The 13,730-nt window shown below is 43.4% G+C and overlaps 1 protein-coding gene across 4 annotated transcripts in view; it reads left to right on the top strand.

Moving 5' to 3' along the window:
* LOC137344420 (alpha-1,3-mannosyl-glycoprotein 4-beta-N-acetylglucosaminyltransferase C-like) overlaps positions 1 to 13,730 on the top strand; it is a 198,416-nt gene that overhangs the window by 111,135 nt on the left and 73,551 nt on the right. Inside the window, exon 1 of one of the 4 annotated variants that reach the window (XM_068007380.1) lies at positions 8,648 to 8,973. The exons of the other annotated variants lie outside the window; for them this stretch is intronic. The gene's annotated coding sequence lies outside the window, so the exon portion shown is untranslated. Of the gene's footprint in view, positions 1 to 8,647; positions 8,974 to 13,730 lie in introns of those variants that run through there. 4 annotated transcript variants of the gene reach the window in all.

The raw sequence follows: 13,730 nt of genomic DNA, 5'->3' as shown, positions 1-13,730 counted from the left end.
GGCGCAAAACCAGGAAGTGCAATTGATTGGCCTCATTAAGGTCACGTGAACAGATTGCAACCCGCCCACTTACCTTCTGGGTTTCGCACCCGGAAATCTCCCCCCCCCCCGCCCCCAACCCACTCCCTTCTCAGCTCGGTTAAAATTTATTGCCAGGTGAGGACAGAATTGGGCTCTTATATCTAAATTCATAAGTTAAGAGTGACCACTTGGATGTAATACTAAAGAGCAGTCATCACCCATGGAACTATGCCCCAGCATGTGTCAATGCCTTCAGGAGGGGAGGAAAGAATATTGGAGGGAAAAAATGATGGGAGCAAAACTCCATCCTGCATCATATGCAAAATCACTCCATGTTATCTGGAATTGGAGAGGTTCAGATAGGGAGTTATGGGAAGGACTGGCACAGATTTGAGAGGTGACAACACATTCAAAGACTTCTGTGTATATTTAATTTTTGTAATAAATTCAGCTTGTAGTTTTAGCCTGAACTATATTGTCTGACATTGTGGTGTTTCCTGATGTTTTGAAGAGATCAAAATGGTCGGTATCCTACACAACTTCTTAAGGCACACTAAAGCACATCACCACTCATGTTAAATTATACATTTCAGTTCATAAGGAACATAGGCTCATCAATGGAAGCTGCAATCTGCCATAAATATGAATGAAGAAACCTGAGAGAAGGTCCAAACTGCAACACACATTTTGATAACTCCAGCAGCATTATACTTCAGCAGTATAATAATGAACATTAGAGATTAGCAGTGTTGGGCAGGTTCAGATGATCATAAGCATGCAGTTTGAATGCTTAAAAAGAATCTGAGCCATAACACCAAAATACAGCTGCACAACACATTATGCAAACCAAATATTTTAAAAATAATATATGCAGATAATTTTGTAGTTGAAAATTGCAATTTAATTTAGTTACCGAGAGTCCCTGGCTGTATTGGACAATGTAGCAATATCATGTGAAACAGGCAATGGGATCAATATGCTTTGGTGGCAATACAGCAATTACACAACTATATCTACCTAGTGTCAGTGCCATATGGTGGAGAGGCAGGATTGTACTGCAAAATAAATGCTCTGCCTTATTTGGGTTGGATTACTTTATATAATCTGTAACTGTTTGAGGATATTCCAACAATGTAGGCTCCTGATAAATACAGCTGATCTGAGCACAGAATTCTATCCATCATCCCTTGTTGCGTAAGAATTCCTGGACCAAGCAATGTGAGTGGATGCAAAATCCCTAATCTGACCATAAAACCTTCCCAAACTGTTTGGAGTTTAATGCTTAACTCACGTACAGACAGTTGAGTGCTAAGCTTCATCTGCAGCTGGCAGCGCATGCTTGAAGTCTAAAATTGTCAAAGACAGTTTTTTATTAAGTGCTTTTTGGTTAGATTGGATCCCTGAATTAATTATTAAATTGGCTGTTTCTAATCTGCAGGTTCCACAGAAACCCTGAACAAACATAACATATCTTGCCTGGCTAATCGTACATGTATTGGGCTTTCCCTGCCCACTCTTGGAGGCGGTGACTAGTAGTTTCACAGGCATACCGCTGTGAGAAGGCATCAAGTTTAATTACTTTTTTTTTCCTTTGACGGTAAATGGGAATTAACTGCAGTGAAGATAAAGCATCGTATTATCAGTTGACAGCATGTGTTGAACAGAAATAGAAATGTTTACTGATTTCTGGACTGTTGTAGATATAGTTTGAAAACTTAAACTGGTGCTTGTTGATAATAATCCTAATACTCAGTCTGCAGACCACATGTTGCAGTCCATGTCATGTCTTCAAAAGGGAGAAAATTGCAAATTGCTCTTTTTTTAAAAAAAAGGGTCATCGCAGATGAGCCTGAATACCTCATTACTGACAGCACGTCACAGGCCACTTTTCATTCATGAAGAAGATCATCCAAAAAAGAAAGAACTTGCATTTATATAGTGCCTTTCACTACCTCAGGACATCCCAAAATGCTTCACAGCCAATGAAGGACTTTTGAAGTCACTGCTGTAATGTAGGAAATTCATGTTTGTGGCATTGTCACATTTTGGGATCTTTTGACCATTTTTCCACAGAAAGGTTTTGGAAAAAATGGTTACCTTTAAATGTGGTATTTTAAAGCATAGTGTATTCACACAAGTTTTTTTTAGAAAGGCTCTGAAACACTTGTTAGATTATTAATCTTCTAATGAGCATGCATTGATTTCAGTTTTTCCCATAGCTTTTAAATAATAAGCAATTTACTAATCTGTCTTGGCAATCAAAAAACACCCCACACTCAAAGTTTTGGAAAGTCTTTGATCTCTTTCTGAGGGAGATAAAAGATAAAGAGACACAGGCAGTGAGTCAGGTTTTTGAAACCAAAAGCTGCGAGGTAGGCAGGCCTAGAAAAGACTACATGAAGCTTAAAATGCAGGGGAGTTATTTCCTTGAAGTCACGCAAGATGATCCAAGCCCATTTATTGCATAATATATTGCAACATTGTCTTTGAGAATTTACATTTCAGTCAGACTTGCTGTGGGTCTCTGGGGTTTGTGACAGTTATAACGACCTTAAGTGATGGTGGGCAGCCTTTATGATATAAACCGCAGAGACAGGAAAAAAATTGTTGCAAGATTACAATGTTAGGCCAGAGTTACAATGTTGTAAAATAGCAGAAAGTGTGTGTTTCAGTAAAAATTAGCTCGCTCTGCTGAGTTATAATACCCCTATATTTCTCTGCGGTTTACTTCTTGGGACTGAGTGTTAATTGCACTTGCACAGTTAAAATGAAAACAATGTAACATGTCAATAATCGGTCAGACAGAAACACAGTGTTGTAGCTAGGAATTGATATTTGGATGGACGGACAGTGATCAAAGGTGTAACCGGGGGTGGGGGTTGATGTCTCTATTTTTCAGGTCAGTTGGCTGTTGGATAAGTCCTTTACCCTTTAAACAGATTCAAAATGCTAGAGACAGTAATATGTCTGATAATTCACTTCATTTATTATTGACAAAACATTAATCGTAAACATCCATACAGAGCAGCGCACATTAGCCTTACATCGAACACTCGCGTGCATGGATTTAATGAGGAACTGTGAAGATGGCTTCTCCAAGTATGTTCAAGCTACTGGGTCTTGAAGGTAGCAAGAGATCTCTTTCTAACTAATTAAAAACACTGTATCTCTTCTTATGCTATTTGCTTTTATGGTTTGCTTCCTGCTGGATGCAATATTGTCTGATGTTTTACGACCACCTAGTTGTTTGAACCAATTGCCAAGCAGAGATGAGAGGCTCCATGCCTTTTCACACCATACTGTTGCTTCCTATCATTGTTGTTCCCAAGCCATAGCTTTGTTGTAATCAACCTTTGATGTTTACTCTATTGCAACCTATTGCCTTTTATATTGCAGTAATCTCCTTCTCTTACACTGCCCCCTACTGTGATGAAAAGCCGATGTGTTTTAATCCTAACAACCCTTTAAGCTCAATATTATCCACCCAGTTTATTTATTTAATAATCTAAATGTGCCAATCCATACAGTACAACGTCCTCAGCCCTGAAACTCATCCTCTCCAACAACATGTTATCAGCAACATTGAGGGGAAAAGACAGGATTTTTGAGAACACAGTTTGAATTAATTCTGTCTACGTTACTGTTCTGTCTTTGTTAGAAATAAAAGTAATGTAAAAACTTATCTATATTCTTACATTGGCAACATGGCATTTCCAAATATGATCAGATAAAGGTAACTGAGCCGCCAGATCAAAGGGAGCGGCCGTTTGCAGTGGATGGGATTGGAGAGCTGCTTCAGGTGGAGCTGACATCAGTTCGTTGCCGCTTGGTATCCAGGCCTGAGGGTGACACACACTGACAATGGTCGGGGCCCGGGGGAAACTGGCTGCAGAGCACCGGGACACGGCCCCTCAACTCCCCGAGTCGCACTACCTCAGGCCTCACTTCCCCTGGCCCATCAGTCTGCCCTTTTTTTTAATATTTCAAAATATACTGGACCTTGGAGTGTGCCAGCCAGCAACACTCGGTCGTGGACAGTTCCTTCAGCTGGAAGACCAGCAGGTTTCGGGCGGACCAAAGGGCCTCCTTGGCCAAATTGATGGTCTTCCAGCCGCAGGTGATATTTGTCTCGGTGTGTGTGTCCTGGGGAACAGCCCATAGTGCACAGCGTCCTGTGTTACCGAACCTCTTTTTTATATTTCAAAATATACTTTATTTCATAAAATTTAAAGATACACACAGTTCAATGTAAAAGAACACAATTCCAAGCAATGCAATTCAAACCGTTGCAATACAGATCATACACACTATGATCTCATTATTACAATCCACAACACAGTACATATCTTTTAATACATTTTGTACAATACAAAGTGGGGTGAGCTTGCACGGTGGCCTTTCCCCATAGAGCTTTTGTGAAGGCCGCACATTGCTTCAGTGTGTCCCGCAGCAAGTACTCCTGGACCTTGGAATGTGCCAGTCAGTCTGCCCTCTCCCTCAGCTCCCGGGCCCTCGGTCCCTAGGCCCCACTTCCCCCTGGCCCTCGGTCCCTAGGCCCCACTTCCCCCGGCCCTCCCGATACTTCAAGCCTTGTTCTGGTTCCCCCAACATTGAGTCAGTGTGACAGCAAAATCCATCCCCTGGCCTGCAACCTCTCTGGCAAAGGTTCTGTTCTCGCACTCTGGGGACAGGGCCCAGGGTCCAGCCAGGCCTGTTACATATTTGGGTGGGTCTGGGTGCTAATTGGGTGGCCCATGGCCCACTCATGGCTGCACCACAGCAGTAACATTTACGTACAATGAATTACATTGATGTGCAGTCACTATTATGTTGGCAAATACAGCAGCCATTTAGCATGCAACAAAGTCCCACAAACAGCAGTTAGATGAATATCCAGTTAATCTGTTTTTGGTGTTGTTGTTTGGGGGAGGATAGTAGGCATAGATTTCGAAAGTTAATTTAAACAGTGCTTAAAGGAGGAAGGAAATATGAAAAAGGGCACATTCCCATGTACATTTCCATTTAACCAATCTTGGTATCTTTCAAGAGAATTACAAATAATTAATTCATCGAAGTTAATTTTTTAATAGCAGGCACAGGTCTCTGGATGCCATTATTTTTAATTTAGTAACCGTAAGATAATGCCGTCTATTGTGGGGAAGTGAGTCCAGAACTTTCTTGTAAAGTATTAATATAGTGCTGACAATTGATTGTTGAAGAATAAAAATAAATGTCAGGGACAACTGATCCACACAATTTTACTGGATGGTAAGAAAGCTTTGTGCTCCTTTCCATCACCAAATGAAAGGGACCTGCTCCAGACTTCACAAAAAAATTGCTGTCGGTTAAATATATTTTTGTTAGATTCCCCAAGACAAAAAGAAAAGGGACATTTTAGAGGGAAAATGCCTGTTTCCTACATTTTCCTTCCCCTTTAAAATTCAAGGGATCCGTCCTTTCCGTAGGAAAGCAGGCCTAGATATTAACAGGAAGGTGGGCAGGATGTGGGGGAGCCGGGTAGCAGGCAAAGACCTCGGCAAGGCCGGGTACGTGGAGGCCCTGCCGAACTTAAGGGCTGGGCCGTGTTTGTATAATTTTGGGCAGTCGCCTGCCCGACAGTCGGCCATATTGACAGCCTAGCCAGCGCGCGGGCGCGGTAAGTAGCGGCAGGAGGCTGCAGCCGGGGAACAGTCCTCGGCAGTCAGTAGGGGGAAGCCGCGATAGGGGCTGGAGGGAGAGGCAGAAGATCGGGGCTGTGATCGGGAGAGGCAGAAGCTCCGGGCCACGATCAGGGCTGGGCCTGAAGACTTCCTTGCGAGGAATGGGGGGAGCATTCCTGCTCCTTCCTGGCCCACAAGGAGTGCTAAAAAGAGCTGATCTTCAGTACTTACCCTAGGCAGCGAGTGCCTCCTGCCTCGGATCTCTACCGGGCAGCCGACAGCTCGGGCCTCCACCTGACCTACAGTTAAGTTTAAATCATGGTGCTAATGATGTCAGCAGGCCGTGACTTTTGAATGTTCATTAGGCCCCTACTTGCCTTTTGAGGCCTGATATGAGTTTTGTAAATATTAAAACGGACGGGAATGGGGTCGGGTTGCTCTATCCTGACATTTTAACGGGGGGCGGGGGTGCAGGGGGTTTAAAAATCGAGGACTGAGTATCTGATGAAATCCATGGGGTCTTCCCCCACCCATAGCAAGGATAAAATAAAAAGAGGATATCTTTCAGATGTGTAGCTGCTAATTCTTGTGCATTATGTGAAGTTGGATTTTGTGATGACAAGCATGAAATGGATACACGGAGCTGGGATTGTTTTTCCAGGAGTAAGGCAGCAAGCATGGAATTCTCTAAGCAAAGTGAGCAAATCTGACATGTAAATATTTAAGACAGCACAGCAGTTGGCTCGCAGATGACAGAGTGCTTCTGGCATCCTTTCACCTACGTGCAAGGGCTGTCGTAAGTCACTGGTGCTTGCAGATCTTGTGAATTATGGGTCCTTTATGCCCAAGAAAGAACACCGGTAACTCACTGTCACCAGTTGAGATATCACTTATTTATTTCATCCCTCTTCAGAAAATCCTGGAGGTGCGATGTTGCTGTTTCCCACACACTGCAGTGTGGGCTGTGAGTTATGCAGGAAGCTGTTGTGTTATTCCAGCACTTAATGAGTCATGACATGAACCTCGTACATCGCAAACCAAGGGCTCGACACTTGTTTTCCATTATAACAAACATTGCTGACAACTGAATTTGTCACTGCTTTTCACTGAGTGAATGTTCTGTTAGTTCAGGCAACAAAACCTCACAAGTAGAAGCCAGCACACACACACACACACACACACACAGCCTGAATGCACCACTTCCCCAGCCCTGCACTGGTGGAGGTGCAGTCTTTCTGCAATTTGTAACAACAAAAAAAAAGTCATTTGTTCGTGATCTCAATGGAGTATCATCACCGAATGGCCCTTCGTGCTTCCCTGCTTTACAGGCAACAAAGTACAGCCACAGTCACAAGGAAACCGATCCAGATACAGTCGCAGTCAGCCCGTTTGATAGGACTTCGCTAAATATCTTCCTGGAAAATGAAGCAACGGTCTTGGTGAAGATTGTCCACATTTACTTCTAATTAGTGAAGGACATAAAGGAACAATTTGTAACATCAAGCCTGCTCTTACATTGTACAATCTGTAAAAAAATTTACAACACCAAGTTATAGTCATTGTACAATCTGCCCTACAGTGAATCCCCATTATAATCTCCTGAGGGAAAGTTCTGAATAAGTGGCCCTGATATTAACTACCCCGCCTGGTGGAAACCAGGTAGCGGGGGGGAGGGAGGGGGGGCAGTTAAAATGAGGGGGAATGACTTGCCCCCTCCAATCCCCTTGCCTTCCGATCGGGTCCGAATATTAACCTGCTCTTTTGAGCAGGCGAACAGGACACCCGCATTAAGGCACCGAGCTCCTTCTTTAAATATGCAGATCGAGTCCTGATGATATCAGTGATAGTTTCCCTGTCAGGCCAAACCTGCTGGGAGGTGGATCATGGGCCAGAAGAGGTCCAGGCAGGTAAGTTTTAAAACTTTTATTTAGGTTTTCTGGTGGGCCAGGAAGAACAGGAGTGGGATTCCACCCCCGCAATCGCCTCACTGACCGTCCACCCCCCCCCCAATACCCGACTGCTGGGGGCCCATCCCGTGAGCCCCCGGCCGTGACCTCCTGCCTGTGGTCTTCCACTCCCGCCCGCCCGCCCGCCAGCCAGTGTATCTGGCTGAGTTTCCACGTCCCCAGACTCTCCGGGTGCACCACCCACTCAGGACTTCCACACACCCTACCCGCCCCCATTCCCCTTTAAAATCGGAGCCAGTATCTCTAATCAAGTAAAACTCCAGAGTATTTCCCTCTGCCCAGAATTGCACTGTTCAACCTGGCCTGCAACTAACCTAGAACAATGTACACTATCATCCAGCAAAAAAACTCTCAGTCCTGCTTCAAAAAAGGTTTTTGCATTTTAAAAAATGCATTTGCTGTAAATAGTAGACAGGGAAAATCTCCTTCCCCGTCAATAACAAAAAAACATTTAGATTAAATCCTTACACTGACTTCTGAGGAGGGGGAATTTTAACCTAACCTACACGGCAGGAAACTGAAGGGGTCGGATCGGCCGCCTGTTTTACACCTCGCTCGATTTTACTTCCCAGCACAGAAACAGTGCCCTCACTCTCTGTCCCCACCGTGTCTCCATGACCTCTTTCTGTGAAATGCACCAGGTGCTGCCTTCCTGCTATTTTATACAAGTAAATCCCTGTGCGGGGCAGTCGCTGAAGTGAGCATTTCATTGCCCCCGTATTCCTGAAATGAACTAATTCTTTAATAAACTTAAGGACAAGTGACCAATGTTGTGTAGAGTAAAATCTGAGTGACATTTTTATACGGGTGAATAGGGAGTATATTAAATATAATTAAGTTCATACACTGGTATGATTCTATAATCTATAATAAATAGAATGGCTGTATCTTCAACCTATGAAAATGTGGTCGATCAGCGGACCGTGTCCACACCCTGTGCTTTAAAGAATGCAAAGCAGACCCCGCCCCGGGGTTTTGTACTGAGGCACATGCAGGGTGGATGTTTGACTGAGATAGCAGAGAGGAAACGCATGTCATGATTCCGCATGTTTCGCACCTCAACGGAGCCTTCAACATACGGCACATAGCAACAAACTAGAACCTGATACTTCAGCTTTCTGCCGCCTGTAATTTCATCTCAGGTAGACCTTCAACCTAAAGCCTCTTCGGTTCCCGATGAGTGAGTCTGCAGCTGGAGACAAGGAACTGAAATCCCTTCCATTTATTTCCGGAACTCTCGAAAGTTTTCCGAATATTCCTCTTCAGCCAATATGATTTTGAATAAAGAAACAGAAGTGACTGCATGATGTGTCCCGGGAAAGAAGGTAAAGTTTGATTTATTCACTTCTGAGAATGACAGCAGCTACAGGCTGTTTTTGAGCATGGTGTGTAGACACTGTGTACTCGTGCATGGTTAAAGTGAAACTGCATTTCCGACCGGAAGTATTTAGTTACAGCAATTAGAAGCCAAATTCTCAAACTACTTTAAGGAAATTCTGACGGCAAATCGTTATGAATGTGGGTGGTTATCAGACACGTTTTGTCTGTGAAGAGCTGAAAATAACTCTCTGAATATATCTTTTAAAACATTCCGCTCCATTTAGAATACACAAAGCTCAGAGAAAGTAAAAGAAAGTACGTTTCTGTTGGTTACAAACGAAAAATGTATGTGTTTGAAACCGGGAAATAAAATGCCACTTAGTCCTTTGCCTTCTGTTCTTTTGCTTCTCTGTCAGTCTATTTTTCTCCTATGTTGTCCATTCTCAAAACTTCTGGAACTTAATTCCAAAGACTTTTTATACATACAGAATAATAGAAAATGTTTCTTTCCAGGCACTGTATCGCACAATTTGATGTATTGGATTTGAACTGTACCATTTTCTATTATTGTGTATATCTTTAACTAAGAAAAAAAACATTTTAAAATCAAAAAGTACCTCAGTGTCCTAGGCTAGTTGGAGGGGAGAAACACCAAGAGTTTATCCTCTGATTGGGAGCCACTGACTCCTGTTGGAAAGTGTGTAGATGTCTGGGGAGAACTGAACTGGACTGGACTCAACTGTGTTCGCCCTCCATGGTTGAATAATCAGCTGCCACCCTTTGTCTAGGCTTATAAATGGAGAATGGCCATTTGGGCAAGGTACTAGTCCATGGAACCACACGAAAAGAAGAATCAATGTCTGTGGGGGTGGAAGGAAGGGGCAAAAGTCCAAATGAAAACACCTGTTTTGAGTTTCTTTTGCAAGGTTTCTTGTAGAACAAAGGAAGCTGCAATATGAATGAGATCTGAGTGAACCAGTTCACCCCAGTACAGAAGTCTCACTTCCACTAAGTTAATCATCACCTTCAATTAATTAACCACTTGTTAACATTCACAAACACACAACGCCATTGTTGATGCTGCTATACTCTGGGGAGATGGTAAAATTCCGCCTGCTGGTAATTTTAGCAAACAAATTGGTGAGTATAAAACCTCAGTTTTTACTCAAATGATTTTTCCAGTAAAATTATCAAAAGGAGGAATTTCACCCCCTAACCTTGTATCGAAATGCACTCATCAGTTTAAAATAAAATATACCTCTCGCTCAGGGAAAAAAAATACAAAATGGAAATCTTTTGTCCTCATCACTTTCTGACAATAAATCTTGTTAAAATAAATTAACATTGTTAAGTGTCTGCTGCAATATGGCCTGATTCACTTACATTTTATTTTCTTAACTTTTTGAAATGTTATTTTCTGGACTGTTCAGGTAGGTCATCTCCCAGATTGACTTATTCAAAAATCTAGGTTGGATTTTTTTCTTGGGAGGGCGGTAGTAGGTGAAAAGGGTCCTGTTCCATATTTATTTATCTGTAACTTGCAATGGACATAACATTTATATAGTCCTCTTTGTTGAATGGTAATGGTAAAAATAATTAACTTTCTATTGTCATCCTCAGTTATTTAACGAGTGCCAACATAACTTTTTGTATAATCTCATACAGCTACCAAAGGCGTTAATGTTTTAAAGAAACAAAATCCCTAGATTTTAGAGCTGGCTATAAACTGAAGCCTACACGCTCTGCTTATTTGATCCATATCAACATAACAAAACAAAGGTTATTGGATAGCGTGGCATCAGTGCTGCAGAGATGAGTGACTGTATGGCTTCTGAATAATTTGAGTATTTTTAACTGTTCATTGAATATTAACACAGTGCAGTGTCACTCCATACAATAATCTGATACTCTAATTGACCAGCTGCATTTCGATCAATTCTAACCTCAGATTGAAATGCTACTGAATGAAGAGTTGCCACTTGGGGAAAAAATACTTTTCACTGTTGCCTGTCAATAGACATCAGTTGGAAGCAGAACAGAAGCTATTACAACCTGAGGTATAGTGAAGTACATGCTGTTCTCAAGGAGCAATTATAGAAGGCAATTTAAGCAGGGAATCCTTTAGGCTGTTCTGACATGGCATCTCCAATAGCGGAATACAATGGGCATATTTGTCAGTGCAAGAGTACTTGTAAAGAAATCAGCTCTGCTCTGAAGTTGAGATGCTGGAAAATAGCAGAAATTTGGCAAGACACAAGAGTCAGGATTTCTTCCTTGTGGAGGAGCTTGCTCTGGTAACACCTATGGGACTGTTGAGTTATGTGATTCCTTTTCAAGTTACTTGATTTTTAAATGCTCCTGAAACTGAAAGGAAAATCTGGATTGGAGATGGTAGTTCTCGGATTTTATGAGTACAGAATATCTTGCGCCCGCCTCGTGCTCCAGCTTGGAGAGTTTCCCAGTTTACCCTAACAAAAGAATGAATAGAGACTGCATGTCGGATACCCATCGAAGCAATTTTTATTCAACCAGGGTATTAGTGTTGTCATGTCATATCCACCCATTTGATAAAGATCTTATTCAGTTAGTAGATGTGCTTTCTGGTGTAGTCTCCCCGTTTTTTTCCCTCCTCTGCTCAAGACATTGACTTGTGCTGACGTACATTGACACCAGCAACTCACCCAAGTGACGGGTTTTTCATGTGTGAGTTGACCCAGAACACGTCAGTAAGTTACTTAACAATGAGGGACGCCACAGACAAGGCCAATCGAGTTCTTCTTCAGATGGCCACATGCATGAACTTTTAAGTTGAGGTCACTAGGCAGTAATCAGGAACAAGAACTTCATTTCATTTTTTCCCCCTTAAACCAAGAACACCCTATGTCAAATAAGAAAGAAAGAAGTGGCATTTATATACCACTTTTCACAATCTCAGGACGTCCCAAAACATTTACAGCCATTTAAGTACTTTTGAAGTGCAGTCACTGTGATAATGTAGGAAATGTGGCAACCAATTTGTACACAGCAAGGTCCCACAAACAACAATGAGATATATGACCAGATAATCCATTTGTGATGTTGGTTGAGGGATAAATATTATCCAAGACATTGGGAGAACTCCTCTGCTCCTCTAAATAGTGCAATGGGATTTTTTTACATCCCCATGAGAGGGCAGGCGGAGCCTCGGATGGGCACCTCCGACAGTGCAACGTTCCCTCGGTAAATATAGTGCCCTAGCTGAGATAAGCTAATTCAGTAGAATCAGACGTGCCAAATGCATTATACGTTAACAGTCAATGTTTTGGGGTCTAGTCAATGTGCCAGTGTTTGCTGACAAAGCAATCAGTGCAGACCAGGCCCTCTTCTCCCCTCCGGCAGTCCCATTCCAAGCCGTGATGAGCTACTATTGCATCGGATCAAGTATTCTCTCCTCATGCACTGATCCCAGTGCTAATGGCAGGGATTGATTGTGGCCTCTTTATATTGTAAGCAGGAACTCCTGTTGTTGCAAGTGTTTCTGCCTACAGCATAAAGAGGCTACAATCGCTTCAGTAGCGCTGGAAGGAGAGAGACTTGGGAGTAAATTTTAACTGGAGAGTGGGAATTCCTGATGGGAAACCTGGACCGGATGTCCTTACGATTTTGACGTAAGGACGTCTTTTTTTTTTGTCGGTTTCCTGCCTGACAGGCCAGCCAGATTGATAGGCTGGCCATCAGTCGGACGGGCCAACAGCCCAGGCGTCGGTCATCGGTGGGGGGGTTCGGAGATCATTGGAGGGGGTTCGGAGATCGTTGGTGGGGGGCGAATCGATCGTGTGTGTGGAATCGCGGCTGGTGGGCTTGTTGGGGGAAGCGCTCCTGGCCCACAAACAGTGCAGTAAAGTCACTGACCTACTGATCCAGGCCCTCTCGCCTCCCCTCACGTGGCATGAAGCAGAAGGCCCGGGAATCCCGGCCCCCAGGAATTAAAAATAAAAAAGCGGTCAAAATGGAGGCCCGCAACCTCCTTGAAGGCTGTCAGTGACCGACCTGACAGTGAGAGCGGGTTGGTCGCCCGCCCCTCGACCCAACCCTCTGTTAAAACAAGAAGTGGGCGGGTTGGCGTCGGGATTTAGTATTTTACAATTTTTACCTTCCCACCCATTTGTGGAGTTAAAACTTACTCTTTGGTCTTGAGCATTAGCAGTCAGACACGGGTAGTAAAAGGACTGAAGGGGGCGGAGAATGGAAGGATGGGGGAAAAGGGGGGGCAAAAGAACAAAGAGGGAATTGGATAGTAGTGAAGGGGAGCTGGGAGTGCTGCTTTGAAGGGGGAAGAGACGAGTAGCTCAACTAATGCTTTGGGGTGAGAGAGGAAGGAGAGGGCTAGCATTAAGTGAAAAGGAGTGGGGAGGCAGAGTAGCGGCATTAACTGAGTGGAGGGTTGGAATGAAAGACTATCAGCATGAATTCTGGGTGGGAGGAAAGTGCCACCTTAAACTGGATTAAAAAGTGAAGGGCAAGGCTGGTAGAAGTAGGGAACCTTGGATGACTCGGGAGATTGAGGCACTAGTCAAAAAGAAGAAGGAGGCATATGACATGCATAGGCAGCTGGGATCAAGTGGATCCCTTGAAGAGTATAGAGATTGCCGGAGTAGAGTTAAGAGAGAAATCAGGAGGGCAAAAAGGGGATATGAGATTGCTTTGGCAGATCAGGCAAAGGTGAATCCAAAGAGCTTCTACAAATACATAAAGGGCAAAAGGGTAACTAGGGAGAGAGTAG

This window comes from Heptranchias perlo, chromosome 27 (genome assembly GCF_035084215.1).
Source record: "Heptranchias perlo isolate sHepPer1 chromosome 27, sHepPer1.hap1, whole genome shotgun sequence".
In the NCBI taxonomy this organism is placed as follows: domain Eukaryota; kingdom Metazoa; phylum Chordata; class Chondrichthyes; order Hexanchiformes; family Hexanchidae; genus Heptranchias; species Heptranchias perlo.
Note: the sequence above shows the minus strand (reverse complement) of the source record. Positions and strands in the feature narration are given on the sequence as shown.